At 44.4% G+C, this 19,694-nt stretch overlaps 1 long non-coding RNA gene across 1 annotated transcript in view; it reads right to left on the reverse strand.

Annotated features, from left to right (window-relative positions):
* Positions 1-1,911: 1,911 nt before the first annotated feature.
* LOC148153173 (uncharacterized) overlaps positions 1,912-19,694 on the reverse strand; it is a 40,202-nt gene continuing 22,419 nt past the window's right edge. Inside the window, exons 2-3 of the long non-coding RNA XR_015761760.1 lie at positions 2,265-2,323; positions 1,912-2,171 (exon numbers count right to left, since the gene is read on the reverse strand). This is a non-coding gene — a long non-coding RNA (uncharacterized LOC148153173). The remainder of the gene's footprint in view (positions 2,172-2,264; positions 2,324-19,694) is intronic.

Raw genomic sequence — 19,694 nt, forward strand, 5'->3', positions numbered from 1 at the left:
TATGACATTAATTGTAAATTCAGAGTGTTTTGGGGAGCTCTACAAGTGTACCAAATTTCAAGTCTGTACGATAAAGTAAGTGAATAGGAAAGGGTCTTTTGAAAGTTGCTAGGTGGCGCCCTTGAGCCGTTTCTTTTGCGATTTTTCCGAGGACCTTAAAATACGTAAATTTTCACCGGACTCTATGCCCCCGCCAAGTTTGGTGAGTTTTTGAATATGATAAAGCCCCCAAAAAGCCAATTCATTTGGGATAAGAATCATAATAATAATAAACAGCACAGTTTCAATAGGCTCTCGCAGCGCTTAGCTGCTCGGGCCTAATAATTTACAGCAAGGTTTCAATAGGCTCTCGCAGCGCTTAGCTGCTCGGGCCTAATAAGAAACAGCAAGGTTTCAATAGGCTCTCGCAGCGCTTAGCTGCTCGGGCCTAATAAACATTAGAAGAACAATAGGCCTTCGCAGCGCTTAGCTGCTCGGGCCTAATAAACAGACATTCTATTAGGTGAAGAACAATAGGTGCCTGCCATGCAATGCATGGAGGCAGTGACTGACCTGCTTCGCAGGTCAGTCACTGCTCTCCCTATGCATTGCTAATGGCATGCCCCAATTATAAATAAAACATAAAAGGAAGAAAACGTTTTCCATTTCATATTTTGCAGACACTGATTTTTGACTTTACACCTTGTCCTTGTCCTAAAAGGACCAGAACAAAATCTAGGTGGCAAAGTTCCATAGTATTTTTGTTAGAGTGTTCCTAATGTGGACAAGCCACTGAAAAACCCTGATCATTGCCTTTAACTGATCTAGTAGACCATTAGCAGAGTGGCATGCTGGGAGCATCATTCCATTAGAAGTTACTGATGCTGGAAAATGGCCTATTGGCATGCAGCAGCGGTTCTGCTGCACCTTTGTGGAACACACAGTCATTCTGTTTCATTTAAGTGATTTTGATCGAGTGGTTTCTCTTCTCACCATCACATTGTAGAATTAATAATGAATAAGAAATGCTGTTCTGATTCACTTATCAATTTTAAAGCACACATGGAATCTTGAATAGGCTGTTGCTGCCAGGCTTTTACCCCTCAGGGCACAACCAGGCTAGTGGAAAATAATGAAAGAATCTGAGCTTTAATCTAGCAGAAATGATTTCATGCAAAGAAAAGTTAAGATGATCAGACCAGAGTGGATAGTGTTCTAAGGAATTTAAAAGATTGATGGCTTGTAAATTATATCCAAATGAACTGATTCAGTATATTTTATTAGGAGGCTATTACCTGAATTAACATAAAACTTAGAGACAAGGCAGGCAGACTAAACACAGCCCCAAACGTTCCCCCAAAATAGGCCATATGTCCAGATTTGTTCATTTAGTTTTGACAAACTTTGGGAGAAAAGTTTTGTCAAAGTTTTTTTGTATCAAATGTAAATAAAAACAAATTTTAATGCTGCAATCTATGATTAAAATGGCACTGACACTTTCACATTGCATATGCATTGTTCAATAAATGAAATAGTTTGAATAACTGTTAGGGTTGAAAAGGGCTGCACATGCATAGTTGGTAACACTGTTGCTTTGCAGAAAGAAGGTCCTGGGTTCGATTCCCAGCCTGGGCTCTTCTGCATGTTGCATGTTCTCCCTGTTCTTTCCAGGTACTCCACACTGTAAAAAATAAAACGTAGATTTTATGGTAAAACGCCGGCAGCTGGGGTTACCGAAATTCCACCGTAAAACAAAAACACAGATTTTACCCGTAATTATTTACAGTGGAATTTCGGCAACCCCAGCTGCCGGCGTTTTACCATAAAACAAAACAAAACAAAACAAAACAAAACAAAACAGATTTTACCTGTATGTCATAATGGAGTCTAATTTTTTAACCCACATGCAGAACACCAGGTGGAGAATAGAAATCAGTTAAATAAGTTTATTGTAAACACAAAATAATGATTAACAATTGGGTTCTGGGGAAAGTCTGCAATCTGGATCACTGGAGCACTGGGAGGCAAAAAAAAGAGAGAGATGGTGTGTTCAGGGGTCGTTGAAAATGGCAGTATCAGAATAAACGGACTGGTCTTACTTGGGTGGAGGTAGGCCTTGTCTAGGGGGAAGAATCACTGTGGTTACCGGGGTTTTGTTCAGATGGAGGGTTGCTGCTTGACTGATGAAGAGGCTGCGGTGGAGGGCAGACAGGTAAGCTTTGGATCACAGAAGGCGAGGAGCGAGTGAGACTGACAACAGGGTAATCGAAAGAAGTTTGGTTTACTGCGGAGGTGTCAGTGGAACTCTGGCAACCAGTGGGTCCACAGCGTCAAGAAGAATAACCTGAGGAAGAAGCATAAAGAGATATCACTTGAAGTCCACAACAGGAGATCACAATGAGAAGCACGGAGGGCTGGAGTACCAAATACTGGCCAACAATATTGTTCTCTCAAGTACTTCTGGAAGAGATACATTGGTTAAGGTTTCAGACCTGGACTGAGAGCACGCGATGCTGACAGCAAAACCCGGCCCTGGTTAGCACAGAAAATTGACATTATCGTTCACAACTTCTTCTGTTCGCTGATTGGCCTGGTAGAGAATCTAATGGAGAGAATCCAAGTGAAGGGGAGAAAGCTCAGACTGTACTGGAAGTGGGAATTTTTTCAAGTGGAGTTTCACAAGAAGAAAATGGTGAGGCAAGAAAACACACACACAGTAAGAAGTCAGCATCTGGTTTTCTGCCTCCCAGGAGATGGGCCCTGCATACGCCATCCATGTCAAACATCTAGAAAATGACAACACATTAGGGAAGGGATACAGGCTGCATGATTTGAATACATATTTTGTGACAATCTAATTAGGTGGGGGATCTGTAATTATCACTGTCAATAAGTGACAGATCAAGCAGGGACTCTAAAGAGCAAAATGAAATATTGACCTCCAACAGGAAACAATCAAACAGATGACTTGTTTACTGCTATTTGTTTGTCTATTTTTAGACTAAAAAATTCCCTTCTCACCCTCCACGGGTGGTCTCTTTCATCCTCTGAGCTCGGGTCCTCTACCAGAGGCCTGGGAGCTTGAGGGTTCTGCGCAGTATCTTGGCTGTGCCTAGAACTGCACATTTCTGGACTGAGATGTCTGATGTTGTTCCTGGGATCTGTTTGAGCCACTGCTCCAGTTTGGGGGTGACTGCCCCGAGGGCCCCGATGACCACAGGCACAACTGTGGTCTTCACCTTCCAGGTCTTTTCCAGTTCCTCTCTGAGGCCCTGGTATTTCTCCAGTTTCTCATGCTCCTTTTTCCTGATGTTGTGGTCACTTGGTATTGCTACATCCACCACAACGGCTTTCCTCTGTTCTTTATCCACCACCACAATGTCCGGTTGGTTCTCCATTACCATCTTGTCTGTCTGGATCTGGAAGTCCCACAGGATCTTAGCTTGGTCATTCTCCACCACCTTTGGGGGTGTTCCCCACTTCGATCTCGGGGCTTCCAGTCCATATTCTGCACAGATGTTCCTGTACACTATGCCTGCCACTTGGTTATGCCGTTCCATGTACGCTTTCCCTGACAGCATCTTGCACCCTGCTGTTATGTGCTGGACTGTCTCAGGGGCCTCCTTGCACAACCTACACCTTGGGTCTTGTCTGGTGTGGTATGTCAAGAAAACTGGCATGAACTTGTGAGATCTCTCTAGGTACACGCAGAAAACAGGGTAAAGGCCTGAGGAATAACAGTGATCTTGTATATTGATTTAAGGATGATTACAGAAAAGAAATACAAAATACATATGTGTGTAATAGTTGGAATGATTGAGGTTTTGTGATTACGATGTCTGTAATGAATAATTGAAATATATAATCTGTATTCTGTATTCATGATCTGTAATAACAGTGACAGCTTAATTGTATGATTTTGTTTGTGTTCATGATCTGTAATAACAACGACAACTTGATTGTTGTATGATTTCAGATAATGACAAAACAAGTTGATTATGTTTCATGATACATTATAAGAGGACTGTAGGTTTGAGTACAGGAGAAGGAAAAAAGGACTGTCACAGGCAGTACACTGAGCTGGGCGGAGGCCCCAGGACAACTCCTAAAAAGGCAATGACTGCCAAATAACCAACAGGAGAAAAAAGAGAAGTATTGGACAAGAGTTGCAATAGTCAGACAAGAAAAATTTGGGTATTTCCAAATTCAGGGTGGAGTGGAGTTTGGGGAAGATGGGTGCTTTCCGATGAAATAATCGGGAAGGATGAGTCATGAGACCTCTCCCATACACAACTATGGGCCAAGAGGGTTTAAAAGCCAGCGAGCTGAGGAGGAAACCGTTCTAAGTCCGCGGCGCTGAAGGAGAGTCAACAAGAGGACGCAGACTAAAGATCAGCAGAGGACCACACCCTGGGACCAAGGGAAAAGTTGAGACTTCACGCCGCAAGAAAGGACAAGATCCGTCAGCCCCAGCCTTGGCCCCTGAATCTGACCGTCTCCTCTGCCTCCACCCTACGATCACTGTTTAACTGCAGCAGACTTGGGGAAAAGACAAAGGTCACTAGGTGATGAAGATTCTGTTCGTCTAAAAGAGATCGGACGGATTGACTTTGTTGCTTTTCTGAAAGAGGACTTTGCCCCGCCAGGACAGAGACTCTGACCAAGGACGTTTAAAAGTTTCGGCTGCCAAGATCGACCAGCAACGGGTGTGAGTTGCCCTGCCCCTAAAGCCTCGCTCAGTGAGATTAGAGACACAGGTTAGGAATTAGAAAGAGGAAAGGGTATGGTTAATTTTATAATTAGAGATTATACTTGTTACAATTGTATAATTCCTTCGACTAAATCCGCTTGTCATTTACCCCTGCTAAAGCTTGCTTAATAAAATATATAATAAAAATATTAATAGAGGTTGTGGACATTGAATTTAATTAAGTCATTGATTGTTGAGAGTTCTTCTGGTTTAAGTAAAATTTACACGCATGATTCTAGAAATTTGGAGGCTTCGTACTTTCCTTTGGTGAGTAAGAATAATGGCCCTGGGACTTATATCTAAGTCACTAAATCCAATCTAGCCGATAACAAGTGCACGTTATTTTCAGGAGGAAAGCTACCGTTAACAGGAGTGGTTGTTGAAGCTACGCGGCAGCGAGGGCTACTCTGCCGACTGTTTCTCAACTGGAAAGGGCCGTAACTTCTGGATCTGAAGGTAGTTAGTTCTAGACGAGTTTTCTCCGCCACCAGTTTAAACAGAATCTCTCTAATAAACCTATGATAGGGTAAGACCCAGGTTTCAGGGATTTTCCGGACCTGTTAGATAGAGAACTGGTCGGTAGTCAGTCGGTGGTGAAGTTAGGGCGTGGCTGGCTATTGCAGAATAACGAACAGGTAGATCTGAGCCTCTATTGCTCTGGTGTTTAGGGCCTGTTCCTGTGCAGCCAGGATGAGGGCATCTGTGCTGTCCTTGAGTCCAGCTTTCTCCAGCCATTGGTAGGATTTCCTGATATCAGCCACTTCAGTTATTGCCTGAGACATTCGCTGAGCACATCGTCCGTTGAGGTTTTGTCCTTGATGTATTTATGGATCTTGGATGTTTCATCCTGGACAGTGGCTCTCACACTCACTAGTCCTCTGCCTCCTTCCTTACGGCTTGTGTACAGTCTCAGGGTGCTGGATTTGGGGTGGAACCCTCCATGCATGGTTAGTAGCTTCCGAGTCTTAACATCCGTGGCCTTCATCTCTTCCATTGGCCAGCTAATTATTCCAGCAGGGTATCTGATTACTGGTAAGGCATAGCTGTTTATTGCACGGATCTTGTTCTTGCCATTGAGCTGGCTTCTCAGGACTTGCCTTATTCGTTGGAGGTATTTGGCTGTGGCTCCTTTCCTTGTGACCTCATCGAGGTTGCCATTTGCTTGTGGTATTCCCAGGTACTTGTAGCTGTGCTCTATGTCTGCTATTGTTCCCTCTGGGAGTGAGACCCCTTCTGTGTGGACGACCTTCCCTCTCTTTGTAACCATCCGACCACACTTCTCTAGTCCGAATGACATCCCAATGTCAGTGCTGTAGATCCTGGTGGTGTGGATCAGTGAGTCGACGTCTCGCTCGCTCTTGGCGTACAGCTTGATGTCATCCATGTAGTGGAGGTGACTGATTGTGGCCCCATTCTTAACCTGTCATTCACAGGTTGTCATTCACAATGACAGGGGTGTCAAACTCCAGTCCTCAAGGGCCGCTGTCCTGCAGTGTTTAGATGTGCCACAGGTAAAAAACAGTGGAATGAAATGGCTTAATTACCTCCTCCCTGTGTAGATCGGTTCTCCTGAGCCTTGCTAATGACCTAATTATTCTTTTCAGGTGTGGTGCAGCAGAGGCACATCTAAAAGTTGCAGGACAGCAGCACTTGAGGACTGGAGTTTGACACCCATGTCACGAGAGGACCCAAGTTTGGGTCCTCTCGTGACATGACAGGTTAAGTCGGTATCCGTAGCCAGTCTTGTTGATGATTTGGCTGAGGGCGTTCAGGCCTATGCAGAACGGCAGTGGGGACAGAGCATCTCCTTGGTATATGCCACATTTGATGGACACTTGTGCAAGTGGTTTGCAGTTGGCTTCAAGGGTGGTTTTCCACACCCCCATTGAGTTTGCAATAAAGGCTCTTAAAGTCCTATTGATGTTGTACATCTCTAAGCATTCAATGATCCAGGTATGTGGCATTGAGTCATAGGCTTTCTTGTAATCAATCCAAGCGGTGCACAGGTTGGTGTGTTGGGTTTTGCAGTCTCGGGCGACTGTGTGGTCTACAAGGAGTTGGTGTTTGGCTCCTCTATTTATGCCGATGCCCTTCTGTGCCATGCTCATGTATTTATCCATGTGCCCGCTTATCTTAGCCGCTATGATGCCTGACATGAGCTTCCATGTTGTAGAGAGACAGGTTATCGGCCGATAGTTGGATGGGACTGAACCCTTTGAGGGATTCTTCTGGATCAGGATTGTGCGCCCTTCAGTTAACCATTCAGGGTGAGTCCCATTTTGTAGCAGCTGGTTCAGTTGAGCTGCCAGTCGCTCATGGAGGGCAGTGAGTTTCTTTAACCAGTAGGCATGGATCATGTCAGGCCCTGGTGCTGTTCAGTTTTTCATACCCGAGACTCTTTCTTGGACATCTGTCACAGTGATGGTTACCAGGGCTTGTTCAGGGAGATTGCTGTGGTCCTCTCGTAAAGAGGTTAGCCACTGTGCATTGCTGTTGTGGGACGCCTCCCTTTCCCATATGCCTTTCCAGTATTGTTCAGTCTCTAGCCTTGGTGGGTCTGCTCTGTTGTTAGTACCCTGCCATTGGGAGTACACTTTAGCTGGTTGGGTGGAGAAGAGCTGGTTAATCCTCCTGGCTTCATTCTCTCTTGTGTATCTCTTTAGGTGGCTGGCCAAGGCTTGGAGCCTTTGTTTGGCAGTTTCGAGTGCTTCAGGTATGGGCATCTGGCTGTACTTCTTGGGTACTGATCTTTTCATTGCACCCCTTAGGAGCTCTGACAGTTGGCTCACTTCCCTCCTTGTTATCTTGATCTTAGCCTCTAACTGTCTTTTCCATGGTGGATATTGGGTCTCATGGTTGCTCTTATAGCCAAGCATCTCAAGGATAACTGATGCTGAGTTGTATATCAGTTCATTGGTTTCAGTTATGGTGTTGGTAGGGATCGTTCTCAATGCTGCATTCACATCTTCAATGAGACTTTCTGATTGTACTTCACTCAGCCGTTGTAATTGGCGTCGGGGTTGTCTGGTGTTCATTCGGGCCATGATTTTCTCTCTCAGGTCAGTTGCTGCCTCGTTCAGCTCAGATGGTTCATTCATTACTGGGGCTACATACCCAGTCTCTGGGCGTGTAGTTGTAGTTAACTCCCTTCTGACCTGGCGTCCTGGCTCCTCCCCCTTGTGTTGTACCTCGTCCATCTCAAATTGTAATAGCAGTTGCCGTTTGCGGATGTTGGGACACTGAGCTACTAGTTTGGCAGTTAGTGTCGACTGGGGATGTCGAAGTAACCATTCCTCCCACAGTCTTTGCATGTAGCCCCTCTGGCTAGGGTTACTTGAGTAGTACCATTCCAACAGATCCATGTTTTCATCTCTCGCCCATTTCCGTCTTGTTCCAGTAGCCCATTTTTCATCAAGGTGCTCTGGTTCCCCAGCACCTGACGCAGACCTTGTTTGGCCGGGCAACGTCTGAGCCGGCATGTCGTGCTTATCAATGTCTCTCATGGTATGAGGTAGGCTATATCTTCAGCTTTCCGGCATCATCGATTACCACGCCTCAGGCAGTGGCGCAACTACACATTATTCAGGTGGATGCAAAAACATAAATCGGCGCCCCCCCATCCCCCTCTTCCCCGAAGGAAGGTTGAAGGAGCATGGAAAATATACACATTCAGTCAGATGGTTTATCTTCCACCACTCCATCAGCGATCCCGGTCCTTCCGTCCCCGGTCAGGGCCGCAGAAGCTCGCTCCGATCGTCTTTCTTTTCTTCCATGGCTCAAATCCAGGGAATATCCTCCAGCTGCCTGGCGTGTTCCCGATTGACTTTCAGCTAGTCCTCACTGATCTCTCTAACCCCATCATGCCTTCCTTAGGCCTCCATCAGCTACGGCAAAGCAGGAAATCTTCCGTCTTCCGTCCATATCTTCCGTCCTTCCCTCCATGTTGCGGGCGTCCTCTGCCAGATTCCCTGCTCCGGTTCACCACCCTATCCTCTGCTGACGAGCACCAGAACCCCACACGATCCACTGTCTTTATCTTCCCACCTCTGACACCCATTGACCCTCCCTGACTCTCGTCTCATCGTGGACTCTCTCCTTCACCCGTATCGTCTCCCCCAGCTCACCTCCAGGAGAACGCCTCCAGCAGACCGCCAGGTTCACTTCCGCGTGTCTCGGCTCGCAGCTGGCTCTCCAGCCTCATCAACCGACAATCTCGCTGCGCCCGTAGGGGGCGTTGTCTAGGTAAGATGTACCTGCTCCTGACCTGACTCGTTCTTGTTCTTGTGGTGTTCCAGATACAGAAAAGAATGAACCTCTAGATTTAAGATTGTTACACACTTTTGGTATGATTATGCTCCTATGTGTTGGAGGCTGTTTGGTTGTAAATGTGAAGATAAAAGCAATACAACAAATCGCCACTGGTGGCGCTGTTGTGCACAAGAGATGTGAGCTGGACCTGTAAGAAGATGAAGTTCCCTGTTCCTGAATAATTTTTGCCATGTGCTATCTCCAGTTATCTGCTTGAATATTATTTTTATTTGACCTAGTGTATCATACACAACAGAATCTTGGCGACGAGGATGGGATATTCAAGTTGGAAGGCACAGATGGAGCGGCTCCATTGAGGCAACACGGGACGGTAAAAAGCCGAGCGTTTTGGTGAGTGAAAGGACCGCCGAACTCGAGCTACAAGATGGTGTTTGGAAAGCCATAAGACTTTCACTTCGACGAAACTGAGGAAAGTTTTGACAACTACCGCGAGCGTCTCGAGCAGCAGTTTGCTGCAAACGATTTGGACACAAAAGAAGAGAAAACTAGGTCAGTGTTTCTCACAGTGGTGGGGAAAAGATCCCATAACTTGCTGATGGATCTGTGTGCTCCGGATAAACCGTCAGAGAAAAGCTACGAAGAGTTGGTGGATTTGCTACAGAGACATTATGTACCAAAGACGAACTTTATTGCAGAAAGGTGCAAGTTTCACGGAAGAAACCAAAAAGACAATAAAACAATCAGAGAGTATGTGGCTAGTTTACGAAAATTAGCAGCTACGTGTAAATTTGGGACTTTGTTAGATGAAGCACTGCGTGATAGATTCGTCTGTAGGGTAAAGAGCAGCGAGCTGAGAGATCGGCTGCTCAGCACCACGCACACCAAAGACTTGGCGCTGCCGCTGGCTGTACAAATGGCACTCTCCTTTGAGGTAACTAAGGACAGTGCACAGCAGTTTGCACAGAAAGCTTTCAAGGCTCATGTAGTGGAAAAGAAAGCTAAAACAAAGTACCGCGAAGCTGAGAAAAATACAGCTACCGGGAAGCCCTGTTATCGTTGCGGTGGAAAAAGTCACAACCCGAATGACTGCAGGTTTAAAGAAAGCGAGTGCCACGAGTGTAAGAAAAAGGGACACATAGTAGGTACCGGCAGCGACGCTCTTTCCACTCAGGAATGGGAGAGAACGCGCGCTGATCATAGAAAATGCCCTAACTTCCCACCATCAAAAGTCCTTTTTAGAATATTTTTTTTCCAAAAGCAACACTACTGTGTTAAAGTTCATTGATTTTCCTTTCCAATGATACCAGTTTTATGTATGTTGAAGCAAATTAAACACTTTAAATTTCCCAGTAATTTTCATAATTTTTTCGAAAAGCCGCATTATTTATGCTAATTCGAACGCCCCTCCTGACACATAGTTCAAGAAAATCAGTTGGCGCGTCACGAACATATGACCAAATGAGTCAACAGTGATATCATATTAAACCTTAAACTATAGGCTTTCTCTACATACCCGGTTTGTCAAGGATTATTTTTTTAGTTTTTTTGTAAATCATAAAAGTATCAAAACTTCGTCAAATAGCGAACGAATTATAAAAAATAAACCAGACAAACCGGTATCAAAATAAAGATTAATTTGTTAGCTTTAATATAATACAGGAATCACACTTGTAGAATCAATGTGCGTGACGCGCCGAGCATATCAACGAAAGGCACGTCGCCCCTCTAGCATAAAATAATGGAGCCGCCTTCTGTGGACGCTGCTGACTGTTCGGATCACTGCTCTATTCCGGACGTACTAATTCCATACTTGGGCAAGTTAGACACACCTTCTTACATCAGATATCTTTAAAGTAATGTAAAGATTATAGTTAGCGTTATTTTGATATGTGATTGTAGCTATTTAATCCGGTGTGGGAAGGCGGTTTCTGCCGATCTGGTCGGGCTTTCTCTAACTTCGCCGTCCTGTTAGCAAGCTGCTTGATTTTAGCTGGGTTTCTATATAGCTTACGCTTAAAATACAAAACGGAGTGGTAGAAGATGGAGCGTATATGTGTGAATTTAGACACCTGGTCAATAAAATAAATAATATTGATTGTATATTCTCAGAGAAATGGGTTCGGTCTTGGAGCGGATTTTTTTTTTTTTTTCATTAGTGTGCCGCTTACGCTACAACCAGCGGTTAAGAAACAAAAATATCAATGCTCATTATACATGCTAGTTATTAAAGATACGTTGTTACTTCATTTCTCATATCGGACTCTTTTTATAGACTATTTAATTTTACTTGTCTGGTGACATCGCAGCACAAACATGCGAGATTTCACAGACGAGAGTCTGTGAAATCGATCGATTTCCCAATGTCTGTGTACAGAAAAACATCCGACATGACAGTTCATGGATGAAAAAATAAACAAATGAACATGGTGTTTTTTCATGTTTATTAGTTTTATTTTGTGTTTTTTTAACAATAAGATGTGTTCATTTTTATAATCAAAATCAACGTGAGCAATAAAGAAAATCAGGGTATCTAATTTCAGTAGAAGCTCAAATACATGTAAAGCTTAAAAAAATTTAATATTGAGAATATTCATTGCTGCTTTCTTGTTTTTCAGTGAATGATGACTACTACTCGTTAACTCTAGACCATTTTTATGAAAAATGGCACCTTCTTTGGCACTTTTTCAGATGGTCGCTAATAGTGAATTTTCCATTAAAAAAAGGAAAAATCTATATTTTCTGTGCCAGCTTTATTAAGAAAACTACTGAAGATAGCCCTAAGTAAATGTCTTTATCTGATGCAGCAGCCTAATTGACATCTAGGAAGGAAGTTTCTATGAAACGCATAAAACAACAAACATTTTGGAGCAAGTCAAAAATTGTCTAAAATACGAATTTTTTAAAAAACGCCTCAAAATCCATCTTTCCTACCTGGAATGTTAAGGAAACTATTGAAGGTAGCCAAAAATGGATGTCTTTATAATGTTCAGCAACCTAATTTACTTGTACTAAAGAAGTTTCATTGAAATCCAATGAAAGATACAAATTTGAGGAGTGGTCAAAAAATACTCAATTTTGTCTATTTTTGAAATTTTGTTCCGTCGGTCAAATTAGCTTAGGAAGCATTTTTGCAGCCAAATAATTTTTTGTTTGACTGTCCCAGACCCCTACAAAAAATTGGGCTTGTTAAAATCACATAGCAGCCTGGGAAAAATGGCTTTTGGGCCTTAGTTTCAATATATATTTTTTAATATCATATCCCAAACACGCCATCTCTGCTGTCAGGGTAAATATTGAAATTTCTGTTATTTTAAAAATTCAATTTTTTAAAGAACCTTCATTTTTAAAGTAAGCTAATTATACTGCACATTTTCATGTTTTAGAATATAATTTATATCTATTTAAAGAATGTAATTACAAATAAGTGTTAAATTGATTTATTTTTTGAGTAATCGACTTTCAAAAACCACATCTTTTTCTACTCCAAGGTGCGTTTGTGGGAAGGTACACCTAACCCCCAAAATCTCAAAAACCGTTAGAGATAATGGGCTGAAATTTTTTCTGCTCTTTTCTGGTAATACACTTAGTAGAAAAATGCATTTAGAGTACCAAAAATCTAAAGAAAAAAAATTGGCTGCCGGTACCTACACATAGCCAAAGCCTGTCGCACACGCAAAGAAGGAGGCCGTTTGAGTACGACCAAGGGAACCATGCATCTGGATGTTAAGAGGCGACCCAGCGCTCTCAAGCAGCGGTCCTGTCAGGATGTCAGCGCTCTCCAACAGCAGGATGTCTGCAGCTGGCCCGGTCCGCAGTACCCGCCTGAAGCTGCGCCCCAGCATGCAGATCCATGAGTTTAAAGGGGATCCAGACGACACCCACTTGATGTGAAGTCTTCTCTGACTTCACTGACTTGATGTGAAGTCTTCACTGACTTCGCAAAGGCTCGAAAGCTACAACCTCAGGGTAAAGATAGCAAAAGAAACAGACAAAGATCTGTGTTAAAGGTGGTGAAACAGTTGGTGTTAACTGGCTGGCCTAAACATGTACAGGATGAGCTGCTGAAGCCATATTTTCAGAGACGTTTTGAGCTCACTGTTGAAGATGATTGTCTGCTGATCCCTTAAGAAATTAAGGGATCAGATGTCTGAACTGCATGAACACCACTGGGGAATAGTAAAGATGAAATCCCTCGCCAGAAGTTTATTCTGGTGGCCAGCAGTAGATGAGTGCATTGAACAGGAAGTCAGTGAGTGTACCATTTGTCAAAAGCAGCGTAGTATGCCTTGTACTGCACCAGTGCATAAATGGAAATGGGCTGCCAGCCCCTGGGAGAGAATCCATCTGGACTTTGCAGAGGACCACAAGCAGATGTTTCTGCTAGTCATGGATGCCTATGCTAGATAGCCAGAGATTATTCCTATGCATAATACTACTTAAGTTAAAACCACTGAAACACTGAGACATTTGTTTGCTGCTTATGGTTTACCAAAAGAAGTTGTAACAGATAACGGTCCTCAGTTTGTTTCACAAGAGTTTGTCATTTCTAAAAAAACATGGAGTGCAGCACATTAAGTCACCTGCATACCACCCTGCCAGCAATGGTTATTGGAGCGTTTAGTCCAAAATCTTAAAAAGTCACTAGCAAAGAATTGAGCCGTAGGTGGTATGACACTTGAGCACTGTGTTGCAAATTTTCTTTTAGGGTACTGAAACACACCCCATACAACTACAGGGAAAACTCCCACTGAGTTATTTCTAAAAAAGACAGGTTCAAACAAGACTGTCACTGATCAGACCCAGTTCTCTCAGAGAATGCAAAACAACACAGAACCATCTCTTCCATGTTAGAGTTTTCACAGTTGGTCAACCTGTATTGGTAAAGAATTACAGGGGAGGAGAGAAGTGGTTGAATGGAGTTGTACAAGAAATCTTGGGTCCTGTAATTTACAGTGTGGAAGTGAATGGGAAGTGTGTTAAAAGACATGTAAATCAAATTCTGGGTGTAAATGGAAATCCAGCTCATTTGACACAAACAGACTCTGATACTGGAAACTTTTGGAATGATGATGATCTCGATACAACCAAAGGTGTGGATCAACAGATCGAAGAAAAAACAGTTGGGAATCAACCAATAGATGTGCCATCAACTACAGTCGAAAGGAACACTCGTCCAGTGAGGAACCGGCGACCTCCTGATAGACTGAACTTGAAACTGCAACTCTAAATGAGGGTTTAAAAAAAAGAAAGTGTTTCTTGATTTCTGTTATATTGATAAAGAAAAAAAAAGGTGAAAGATGTTTCACTGATTGAGAAAGATTGATTTTACAGGGGAGGAGCTGTGGTGTTCCAGACACAAAAGAATGAACCTCTAGATTTAAGATTGTTACACACTTTTGATATGATTATGCTCCTATGAGTTGGAGGCTGTTTGGTTGTAAATGTGCAGATAAAAAAGCAATATAACAAATCGCCATTGGTGGTGCTGTTGCTGTGCACAAGAGATGTGAGCTGGACCTGTAAAGAAGAAGATGAAGTTCCCTGTTCCTGAATAAATGTTGCCATTTGCTATATCCAGTTATCTGCTTGAATATTATTTTATTTGACCTAGTGTATCATACACAACAGTTCTGCTTGCATGACGTCACAGATAGTGTCCCCAAATCATATGTATTCGGACTCCTGTTGCCAGTCAGTCTCAGCATCTTCAGGGTTGTGTTTAGCTCAGTTTGTGCGCTTCGCAGAACCGGACTTTAAGCAATCTAAATCTCCGCCTTTCTAATTGCTCTTTTGTCAGTGTGTGGTGTTTCCCCCACCCGGCCGCCGCCACTCTCTTTGCTCCATTACTTTAAATTGCTCTAGATTCCGTAAGGGATCCACAGCTGACTCAGTTTTGTCTCTTGCACACATTTTGTCTTAACCCCAGCTGCCCGCTGGTCTCTGTGCAGCATCACATTTCTTTAAACATTAAGTTAACATCGCAACCGTCCCAGAAGGCTCAGGACACACCTGCCAACACGCCGTGTTCCGGGCCGAGTACTGGTTCTGATCATTATCTCTCCAAATCCATCGTCTCACCGCAGCCGGCAGATCGTCCCACGTCCTATATTTCCCAGTCTCCCTTGTCAATTCTGGCTCCAAATGTGAACTCAGCGATGTGAACTTCGCGAGCGTCCTGCTCCAGCGTCCAGGTCGTTCAGTTTGCCACGTCGCTCATTCTGTTGACTTCCGTTACTCTTTCCCTCGTTGTTAGTCAGATCGAACTCGTATTAATGTGGCTTACTCGCACTGTGTACATGGGCATCCGCATTAAGGAGGACCACAACATTTAGATGAGTTGTCAGTTCAGCATGTACAATAAAAAAAAAAATCAGATTTCTCCCGACAACTGGACGGCCGCACATGCTTGTTGCAGTTTCTTTACCTAATCGCTATTGGATCTAGTTGCAGTCAATTACAAGCACACTCTGGTTCTCTGATAGTCCGACCGTTAAGATAAATCAGCCGTCGCTGGCAATAAGGGTTTATGATCTACCTTCTCCGTATCGTGGCTGATTAAATGTCAGCGTATTGATAATCACTGCTACTTTTGTCAATCACAGCCATCCGTCTGTGCTGCATGTGTAGCAATCTGACATCGGTGTCCCACCAGAACACCAGCCTTTCTGGCCTCGCGCATTGTGCTCGTTTTCCAATGGCGATAGTGGTAGTTTATGGGAATTAAAATAAATTATAATATTAATATAAAAATAAATAAATAATAAATTAATTAATTAGATATTTCAGGTTACGTTTTCTGTTTTGAGGGGGTTTACAAGAGGACGATCGGCCCCTATTAATAATGCCTTTCATGCCATGAAGTCGCACCTATCTCGTAGTAAGCCAAATTCAGTTAATCACATTCATTACCGAATGAAAACACTTCAGGATTTATTCGAACTTATTCTTGCATTTATCTTTAGCCACATTGATGACTACAGCAGTCTCTTAATTAAAACCAGGAGATGCGGCTCATCGCCCTAATTCTAAATTCTCTCATCGTCCATCACAGCTAGCGAACAGACCTAAAACACTGTTCATTCACTGAACTCTAAACATTCTAGCTCCTCAATCCATTAAAGATCTGTTGTCGTACCAACCGTCTGGTCCATTCCGGTCTTTCATTTCTGATCTGCTCTGCTTCCCCAGAACCAAACAAGTGATGTTCAGCCTCGGGTACCACAAACCGGGAAATTTCTGAAAATATCGTAAAACAGCTGAATCAGAAATCCTTTAAATCTCACTTAACTTTGTGAATACAAATGGGGTCCAACCGACCCCACACCCGTACCACTTGTATCATTTGCCTCAGTCCTCACTCGCACAAAGGGTTAAAAGTCACCTTCTTTAGCCGTTTTGTCACATAATTCATGAATCATTAACGAGCATTTGATGTGTAACTTGGGAAGGATGTCATCTTTCTATCGCAATTCGGGGCACTTCAGGCTACTCTGCTGCTGAAATGTATTACAGGCTTCGAATGAAACTGTGATTTGCCCAGGCGTCGCAATCCTTTAAGCTACTGTATGTCTCCGTTGTTCTGCAGTTTCTGGTGTAAGTTTGTGCATTGTCTTACTTCTAAGTTTATGCATTGTCTTATATTGGATTAAACTCTGTAATTCTGTGATGTCAACACGCATTGTTGTTTTCCTTGTGGCCACACGTGGCCCGCCGAGAGGACCTGGGATCCAGAGGAAGAGAGAGAGCCAAACTTTTTCCAAAGTTAACCTATTTTGGAAAATTTCTTCCTTAACACTACCTATCATCTACACGTCATGCCTTCATCCTCGTTATCTAGCAGTCACTCCGCTAACCCCACAGGTCGATCCAACTTCCAATCAATGTCATTTCTCAAATCTCCACCACTAGTGTCTGGGCCCGGGAGCAGACCCACCAAGGCTGGAGACTGAACAATACTGGAAAGGCATATGGGAGAGGGAGGCGTCCCACAACAGCAATGCACAGTGGCTAACCTCTCTACGAGAGGACCACAGCAACCTCCCTGAACAAGCCCCGGTAACCATCACTGTGGCAGATGTCCAAGAAAGAGTCTCGGGTATGAAAAACTGGACAGCACCAGGGCCTGACATGATCCATGCCTACTGGCTAAAGAAACTCACTGCCCTCCATGAGCGACTGGCAGTTCAACTGAACCAGCTGCTACAGAATGGGACTCACCCTGAATGGCTAACTGAAGGGCGCACAATCCTGATCCAGAAGGATCCCTCAAAGGGTTCAGTCCCATCCAACTATCGGCCGATAACCTGTCTCTCTACAACATGGAAGCTCATGTCAGGCATCATAGCAGCTAAGATAAGCGGGCACATGGATAAATACATGAACACGGCACAGAAGGGCATCGGCATAAATAGCAGAGGAGCCAAACACCAACTCCTTGTAGACCACACAATCACCCGAGACTGCAAAACCCGACACACCAACCTGTGCACCGCTTGGATTGATTACAAGAAAGCCTATGACTCGATGCCACACACTTGGATCATTGAATGCTTAGAGATGTACAACATCAATAGGACTCTAAGAGCCTTCATTGCAAACTCGATGGGGCTGTGGAAAACCACCCTTGAAGCCAACTGCAAACCACTTGCACAAGTGTCCATCAAATGTGGCATATACCAAGGAGATGCTCTGTCCCCACTGCTGTTCTGCATAGGCCTGAACCCCCTTAGCCAAATCATCAACAAGACTGGCTACGGATACCGACTCAAGAATGGGGCCACAATCAGTCACCTCCTCTACATGGATGACATCAAGCTGTACGCCAAGAACGAGCGAGACATCGACTCACTGATCCACACCACCAGGATCTACAGCACTGACATTGGGATGTCATTCGGACTAGAGAAGTGTGGCCGGATGGTTACAAAGAGAGGGAAGGTCATCCACACAGAAGGGGTCTCACTCCCAGAGGGAACAATAGCAGACATAGAGCACAGCTACAAGTACCTGGGAATACCACAAGCAAATGGCAACCTCGATGAGGTCACAAGGAAAGGAGCCACAGCCAAATACCTCCAACGAATAAGGCAAGTCCCGAGAAGCCAGCTCAATGGCAAGAACAAGATCCGTGCAATAAACAGCTATGCCTTACCAGTAATCAGATACCCTGCCGGAATAATTAGCTGGCCAATGGAAGAGATAAAGGCCACGGACGTTAAGACTCGGAAGCTGCTAACCATGCATGGAGGGTTCCACCCCAAATCCAGCACCCTGAGACTGTACACAAGCCGTAAGGAAGGAGGCAGAGGACTAGTGAGTGTGAGAGCCACTGTCCAGGATGAAACATCCAAGATCCATAAATACATCAAGGACAAAGCCTCAATGGACGATGTGCTCAGCGAATGTCTCAGACAATGGGGAACAGAGGACGAGGTGCTGGAGGAACCATCATGGGAAGACAAGCCCCTACATGGGATGTACCACCGACAAATAACTGAAGTGGCTGATATCAGGAAATCCTACCAATGGCTGGAGAAAGCTGGACTCAAGGACAGCACAGAGGCCCTCATCCTGGCCGCCCAGGAACAGGCACTAAACACCAGAGCAATAGAGGCTCAGATCTACCACACCAGACAAGACCCAAGGTGTAGGTTGTGCAAGGAGGCCTCTGAGACAGTCCAGCACATAACAGCAGGGTGCAAGATGCTGGCAGGGAAAGCATACATGGAACGACATAACCAAGTGGCGGGCATAGTGTACAGGAACATCTGTGCCGAATATGGACTGGAAGCCCCGAGGTCAAAGTGGGGAACACCCCCAAAGGTGGTGGAGAATGACCGAGCTAAGATCCTGTGGGACTTCCAGATCCAAACAGACAAGATGGTAATGGCGAACCAACCGGACATTGTGGTGGTGGATAAAGAACAGAGGAAAGCCGTTGTGGTGGATGTAGCAATACCAAGTGACCACAACATCAGGAAAAAGGAGCATGAGAAACTGGAGAAATACCAGGGCCTCAGAGAGGAACTGGAGAAGGCCTGGAAGGTGAAGACCACAGTGGTGCCTGTGGTCATAGGGGCCCTCGGGGCAGTCACCCCCAAACTGGAGCAGTGGCTCAAACAGATCCCAGGAACAACATCAGACATCTCAGTCCAGAAATGTGCAGTTCTAGGCACAGCCAAGATACTGCGCAGAACCCTCAAGCTCCCAGGCCTCTGGTAGAGGACCCGAGCTCAGAGGATGAAAGAGACCACCCGCGGAGGGTGAGAAGGGAATTTTTTATATATATATATATCACTACTAGGGTCATGATCATGTTGCTAAACATGAGTAATTTAGAATAACTAAAGTTCATCTGGAGCGACTCAGACAGAGAAAGAAAGTGATTAAAGAAAGTTTAATGACAAATAAACATCCTTTGTCCTTTGGCGTTCAGGTCCCGACCGGGGGGATGTTGAGCTGGAACTTTGATAAGCTCGATAAACATTCCTGATGTTGCATAGGAATGTAATCCCCCCGGGGTCTGTACTGGTGGCGGTGGTCGAAGAAGGATGTGGCCTGAGGGCCAGGAGCAGAAGGTGGAGATGGGGCGGAGGTGGGTTGATCACAGCTGGTAAGCGGATGAGGCCGTGGCCAGGAGGTCCTTTCAACTGGAACTTGAACAATGATTGGCCAAAGCGAGGCTTGATCCAATGCT

Source organism: Poecilia mexicana, unplaced genomic scaffold (genome assembly GCF_051168715.1).
Source record: "Poecilia mexicana isolate PSO_F unplaced genomic scaffold, ASM5116871v1 scaffold_21, whole genome shotgun sequence".
Classification (NCBI taxonomy): Eukaryota; Metazoa; Chordata; class Actinopteri; order Cyprinodontiformes; family Poeciliidae; genus Poecilia; species Poecilia mexicana.